Source organism: Diuraphis noxia, unplaced genomic scaffold (assembly GCF_037042655.1).
Source record: "Diuraphis noxia isolate RWA-SAM2 unplaced genomic scaffold, SU_Dnox_SAM2 contig0002, whole genome shotgun sequence".
In the NCBI taxonomy this organism is placed as follows: Eukaryota; Metazoa; Arthropoda; class Insecta; order Hemiptera; family Aphididae; genus Diuraphis; species Diuraphis noxia.
This window is the reverse complement of record NW_028301712.1, coordinates 5,668,793-5,676,948: the sequence shown is the minus strand read 5'-3', so window position 1 is coordinate 5,676,948 and position 8,156 is coordinate 5,668,793.

The window sequence follows — 8,156 nt, the reverse complement described above, 5'->3', positions numbered from 1 at the left end:
AAGCACGTTGACAGTGAAAGTCTATCAAATTGCTTGTGATTCCGAACAAATAGAGGTAGGTATAATTAGTTAGTATATATTTTTACAAACGTATGTCCTTGACACCAGAAAACGGTCATTCAAGTTCAAATCATATGAATCTTGTTACAACGTAATCACGCGTGGTTGAACTTTACCTCTATCAAAAAGTTCTACAGATAAAAAACGCTATCATCTTTTATTACAACAATTGCAGTTTTATATATTTCAGCAAAACTGAATGAAGATCAAGGCACTATATTATATAATCTACCAAACAATACAAGAGAAACCAAAATACGTTAAAAAAACGGAAATGGATTAAATACTAACCTCTCTGTTGGTTCAGTTTGAGTCGAGTGTAGTGTATACCTCGTCATTGAGTTCCTAGGCATTGCTATGGGTGTGTTATTTTTGAATTTAATAATAAATCATCGTATTCCATAAAATAAATATTCTGAGCGAAGAAAATCTAACTTTTCTAACTTTTTGGTAATCAAACAATTATTTCAATAAAATTAAAGTTTAAACGAATTTTCGAATTTTCGTTTTTTTTTCGCCTAAATATTTTAAAAAGTGCTCAGAGTTTCCAATTTTTACCTCCAAAAAGTATTAGGTAACTATCTCGAGTGGCATTTTGAGTTCAAACAGCGTGTAAATACATCAACCCGATGGTTCAAACTTTAAACCACGGTACAAAACTGATACAGAGCGCCATGTTTTTTCGAAAAATGATTACCGATTTTTATATGGGTTTAACCGTTGCAGCTGAATCCGTCGATTTCGAATGACCTTGTAGATTACACACTAGCACGGCCAACCTCAGCTTCTTCAACTGACAAAAAAATGTGTCTCTGCTGGCATGCTCGGCATGCAACCGGAAGCTACTATTGTCAGAGTAGTGGGGACGGCAGTGCCACGGAAATACTCGTTTTAAATTATAAGATTCGAATTGTGAAGAACTAAGCTAGACGTGACAATATTAAAGTACCTATATATTAGAGGAATCCATATCGTCCTAATAATAATATATATGTTAGATGTGAAACAATAATATTTTTAGAATGAAAAAATAATTAGTCAATAAATGTAAACATTTAATCTATACATAGTTTCCAGCCTTTCAAATTTCATTGAATTAATTTTCTAATCAACAATAAATAATAATATAAGTTAACTAATTAAAGTTATTAAATTCGTTTTAATTTTTTGAACATTATGTATATGTGTTCTACCAACCATGTATGTCCTACGAACAATCCTTAGTTTTATTTATAATGAATGTCACAATGTAAGACGTTCTGAAGCCAAGTGTATGTATTATAATGTTTATACGATTGTATAATCGGGTAATTTTGGTAATTTTGGTACTTGGAGTAATTTTAATAAAAAACTATTTTTCTTTTATTACAGTATTTTCTAAAGAGAAAGAGTGTGATTTTATTTTAGTCAATATTTTAATTTAAAATAAAGACATAAAATTCTATTCAATTATAAGTATAGCATATTTGATATAACATAACAAATAATGTTACCTACATTATATACAACTATTATGTATAAGTATTCTGTCAAATCTATATATAAGAAAAGGTATTAAGATTCGTCAATGTAATATACATTATATATCTATATTAGAAAGATACACATAGAGTAATTTACTCTCTATATTTTATACTACCTTTATATAATGCAACACTTAATAATAGGTAGAAATTATCATAGAAAATAAATCTGGAAAAAATGTCCACAGAAGAAATGGACAAAAATTTAACTATATATAGATTCAAGTATGCATATTGTAAATGTCCTTATTGTATACATTATAATAATATAGTCGTATAGAATTGTAAATTATTCATAAACATTATATGATTGTTTGATAACTTCAACCTTAAAGTCTTAAAATACACCTCTGAATTCTGATATGTATACAAATTTCAAAAACTATGACCAGACGTGTAAAAATTATTAAGTTCATGTGATTAGGTCTTACCACTCATTATAATATTTAGGTAAACAGGAAACGATAGAGAAATATTTTAAATTGCATACTTATTTATAATTACCGAGTTCGTATTCATCTACAGACTTATAGACTATTGTTCTTAGATTTAAAGTGGAATATAACTCAGAAACTATTTGTTTAGGTTTCGATTACAATACGGCAATATTTTCATAAAAATTATCTGATTCACAATAATTTGCATTAAAACGTGTATAGGTTCTCATTAAAAACATCAATGTTGATATCGACATTCGCCACAGAATACTCCTTAAATGTAGTTGAGTATATAATAAGAGTTAAACTAAGTAATATAATAAGATATTCGAAAGTATCGTCTTTTACAACTCTTAAAAATTAACGGCAAGCCCCAACTAATAGTGTTAGTATAATGTATTAAATATACTAGTTTGTTTTTATTTATCTATAATAATGTTATCTATTTATTTTTATTTTTTTGGATTAAATAGTCTGTTCAGTTTTTGTTTAATAAGCTTAGGTGTTATTGATTAAGTTTGACTTGGAGTTTTGAGAGGGGAAGCTGCTTACCATCGAAACTTCTGGGGCGTGATTATCTAGGGTTAAGCTAGACGGAGAGAAGGACACTACATCGTTTTCTTTTTAGTCATTCGGAAGCATTTAAGAGGATGTGATACCCGCATGTGTTGTCTTTGTCTTACAAGTGCGTAACATTGCAAATACTGTTAAGCGCGGGATAGAACCACACAGTCGTCACAGTCTGTACTCTTAGTAGAAACACCAAAAGTTAACACAATATAGAAGATAATATTTTCTGTAACGTAGAGTTTTTATTTGTTTGATATATTTAATAAGACAAAGGTTATTGAAGTTTGAAAAACTTAAAAATATCAGATTTTTAAAAGTATTATAACTTTTTTCTTATTAAATATATCAAACAAATAAAAATACTACGTCACAGAAAATATTATCTTTTATATTGTGTTAACTTTTGGTGTTTCTACTAAGAGTATACAGACTGAGTGGTTCTGTCCCACACTAAACTGCATTAATTGTATTGTTACGCACTTTAAGACGAAGACAACTTAGACAACACATGTGGGTATCATGTCCTCTTAAGAGCATTTTTTTAGTTAAATTTTTTGCTAGAATAGGTGTATGAATAATCGAAGATTGGTTTTTCGTAACACGTGTAGAAATTTAATATTTAGTAATTATAATTTAGTATTTATTTAGTATTTAATATTTTTTTTTTAAAGTTTTAAACCATATTTGATATTTATTCTATTAATATAACAAAAATGTTTATAGGCATTGTTCAACTTCAAGTAACTTTGTGATTATATAATTTCCTTAACACATTGATATCACATTTAAATCGTTATAGTTACCCCATTGGTGATAGCTGTATAATTTTGCACTTAACTTATTTTGTGATTTTTATCCGTTTTGTAGATTCTTTAAAATTTTTGTATTTTTGTAAAAAGTTTTAAAATGTAACATAGCAAATCAACTTAAAACTGCATATTTTCATTTTAGATATAATCACAGATTAAGTCAATTAGGGTATTGAATATTAAATAAACTAACAAGGTAGTCGATACTCAGTAGTTGCTTAAAAATATAGAAATAGTTGTTATAATATTAGTAAGTATAAAAATTTAAAAATAAATATAACATATAATATATAAAAAAAAGCGGTAGGTACATTTCTTGTAGGAAGTATTTTTTTTATATTTATTTTATATGTCATAATGAAGTAATTCTATTGTATATAATATTATGCGTTTTCAACATTGAATATGTGATTTGACAATGACTTGTATTGTTTTATATTATTATGTACGAAATATATTTTATCAGATTGGTATGAGGAAGGTTAGGTTATTCCTTTTTGAATATTAACATATCGACTAAAAAATAATTTAATAATATGATACATGGTTAACAAAATCTACTTTTGAATTTAGATTACTAGTACAAAGAATTGTTACTGTCAATCGTCTATCGTGATTCGTCATTATAATAACATGAGAATTCGAAATGTTCACACATACATATTATGTCATATGTGCGAAACAGCACGTGCAACCTCCAGCAGTAGGTAGTAAATAAAACTGATTATTATAAGTTATATCAATCTATTGATTAAAAAGTATGTTTCCTTAAAAAAAAATAATTCCAAGTATTTACATAAGTACATATTTTTATATATAAACCATATTATTAAATAGTGAGAATATGTCTTTTATTTATTTATTTTATATTTAAAATTAAATAAATTATATTTACCAGAAATAAAATCAATGAAACTTTTCTTATTATTAGTTATTACTCATACAACTTGTGATTTATAATAAATAAAAATAAAATCTATTATATAAATAAGGTATATTATGCTTCATATTCAAAAGTGAAGGTTGAAAACATCAGTCGTCTACCGGTAGTCCGTGGATCACTGAAAGTCCGAGAGAAAATTTAGATGGTCAGCATAAAAATTTAAACGTTATATTATCAATATTATTGTACTAATTTTTTATTAAGCTTCCTGTGAGTGCATGTCATATAATCACTATGTGACAAAGTATTGTATTATTAAGCTTAAATTAATTGAAATAAATAATAATTACAATAACTTACGTCATAAATAAAAAGAAATCCTATTTTATAATTTTATTTATGTATTTCTTTTATATCAATTTGATATAAGACTTACCAGTGAACGATATTTATGTGAAAAGCTATCATAAAAAATGAAATATTTAGTGGTACACGAGGTTCAAAAGGTGGTCGGTGGTCGACCGTTGATGTAAAGAATGCCAAACTTGCCTCTTCTTTAGAAATTTTATACTTAGTTCACTATATTTTCTTCTAATATTGATAGAATTTATGATGATGAGTTAAGACTTTAAGAGACAAACAAAAGTGCAAAAAAAATTATTACAAAAATAACTAAGTCAATATATTCAAAATAAAAAAAGCGGGTAAGTGGATGTCGCTTTGCTATTTAGTAGGTTACTGTAATGGATGGTATTAAATTTGAATTCAACGATATAATATCATTTTATACGAAAAACGATTCTGATCGGAGACATGTTGTTAGGATATTTTATGCGATATTAATTATATTTTTTTCATTTAAGAAAAAAAATGTAGGTACCTATAAAATAAATTTCAAATTAATCAAGATTTATTATGTATCCGACTCACTAAGTCGTTCATAGTATATACAATTTATTATAAACTATTAATAAGTCATTAACGACATTAACTATTAAAATTAAAATTTAAAGTATACCTACTCAGTACTCTAGAAATTTTAAGTACCCACCAATAATATTTTAAATTACAACAATATAATTGAAATTTTTATTCTTGGTTCTTTAATTTGTAATTTCATCTAAATTTGAACTTAAAATAACAATAAAAAAACTGTTTTTGTGTAACTTTTAGATTTTTTTGTCGAAGAATTATCTATTTACATGGAACATTGTTTTAAATTGTCATTCCTTATCAATAAAAGTTGAACGTTTTATAAATTTTTAATAACTAAAGAATTTGTAAATTTTCAATTAAACAAATTTTTTTTTAATTTAATAGCTTTAAATGGTTATCAAAAAAAAATGTGACTATGTAGTTTTAATATTTTTTAACTACCAATGTGACAATTACTTGTGAAACATTACAGTAATTTAATTCACTATTATATATTAGTAAATATTAATATAGTCAATTAAATTAATTTTTCCCCAAAAAAAAATAATTTTAATTCATTGTGTGTATAAAATATAATATTTTTAAAGTTTCATGCTGCAGGTAGTAACAAATAATATTTTGTGAGAATTTTTCAAAATTGTAATATAAATGTTTAAAAAAAACACGAGTAAAGTTAGGTTAGGTTTTAACTGCTTAAAAAAACATATGAATAAACTTTTTTAGTTTTCAAGATTTGACTCGATTAAAAATTGTATTCATAAAAAAAAATTAAAAAATTGAAAGTTAAGAAACACTTAAAATAACTTAAAAATAGTAAAAATATTTTGAAATTTTTATATTTATAGAAAATTTTAAAAAAATTTGTCGAAAACTTGCATCCATCATTATTAGTTTTTAGTTACACCACAAAAAAAAATAAATTTTGTTCGTGGTGTTACGTAAAAAGTGCGTTTTCCATATTTTTTTTTCACTAAACACTACACTCAAAATTTCTGAGGTTTTTTCTCAATTGACTCCTTTACTTTCCAACCAGAAAAAGATACTAAAGCATAAAATCAAAGGATTCTTATTGCCCCAAAAGGTGATGACGGGCACAAAACACTTATTGCACGTTATTGTAAAATCAATACAGTCACCGCTCCACTCAGAATCTAATAAAAGATACATTAATACATTATGTAACTTTGTATTTAAACTATGTCAATAATTGGCAAATTATATAAATAATAAATTATGTAACCATTATATAAGGGGCAATATAATTGAGAATTTGTGGTTGGTTAATTTCCTACATTTTCAATTGTTCTCAATTGAGCATTTCAAATGATTTATCTTGTAAAAGTTTGAGTCTTTAAAATTTTTAAGAATCTTATTATTAAGAAAACAAGAAATTTTCTAATTGCTATTAATTGTTCAATGACTTATGGGCTTTTGAGCTACTTCATATAATTTTACATATTTTTCAATTTAAGAATTTCATTTAGAGAAAGCAATAACTACACACGAGCGAAGCCGGGTTATTTGGCTATTTGTTTTATATTTTTTAATGATAAGATACTATTTCATAAATTTAAAATCAAGCATTTTATTATAGTTTCTTATTTCTATAATAAATAAATGCCCAACATCCGTTTTCAACCTCCTCCTCACCGACTTCACCACCATCACATCAAATTGCATTTTTCTCACAATATAAAAACGTGAAGATGTTTCATTAAACATTTTATATATATGCTTTTGAAATTTCTGTATATATATATATATAGATTATACGGACTCATACTATAACAACTACAACATAATTTTTGAATATTTTTCAATGTTATTAACCGCCTGTATTTCACAATAAGTAGACAACAAAAGATACATATAAAAAAACAAATGTAGTACAATAGCGCCTTGAAATAAGCAGTTACAATCAATATTATAACCACAGAATTATTATGAAATATTCTGGGCTATAATCATTGATTAAACACACAGTATATTTTAATCAATGGTATAACGTATAACTTTATTTTCAGTCAATAGTGTTTTGAGAAAAATAATATAGGCAATTTAACATGTCAATATTTCAGTGACTTTTCAGTATAATATGTGTGAATCAAATGTGTAATCATTATTACACAATACATATATTACATACACATTATACTCATTGTATTTAGATGTACCTATATATATATATATTTTTTTTTTTTAATGCCTACTTAAAATAAATTTTAAAAAAATGTTATACTTAATTATACTAGGTACTATAATATACACTTATCAGTTATAATGAACAATAATGCATAGTATGCGTTGTGCATGTGATACCTACAGGCTACAACCCATACTGCATTGTAAATTTTAATGGATAATTTACTCGGAACACTGTTACACATATACCCACCATTTCACCGGATATGATTATTTGTTTGCACTGGATTTATAATTTTCATCAGTATGCATTGAAAAATGACAAACACATATTTTAACGATATCGTGAAATTTATGCAGTCATTTCATATTACGAATGTTACCCCATAAATGCAATGTTTTAAATTAAATTCTTAGACACGAAATTGGTATTAATTCAGTCGACACATAAAAAAACAAATAATATCATTGTATGATATCTATGAAAAAGAGACCAGTAATTTGTTTTTATATTCGTATTAGCTGATTCCCGTGCACTTCGTTACGTGTTAAAAATAGGTACCAACTCTATATGATTCAAAACTTGTGTTTGATTGGTCGTTTAATATCCGGCGGGGCTAGTTATGTTCAAATCTTCGCGTGACAAATTCCCGTGATTTTCCCTATCTTAATCTCCATTTAAGATTTTTAACACAGTCATATAAAATATAGGAATACAATAATACAATTATAGTCAAACATAATAATTTCTTGCAATTTTAACATTGTTAAGAAGACGGTACACATCAATTTGTTG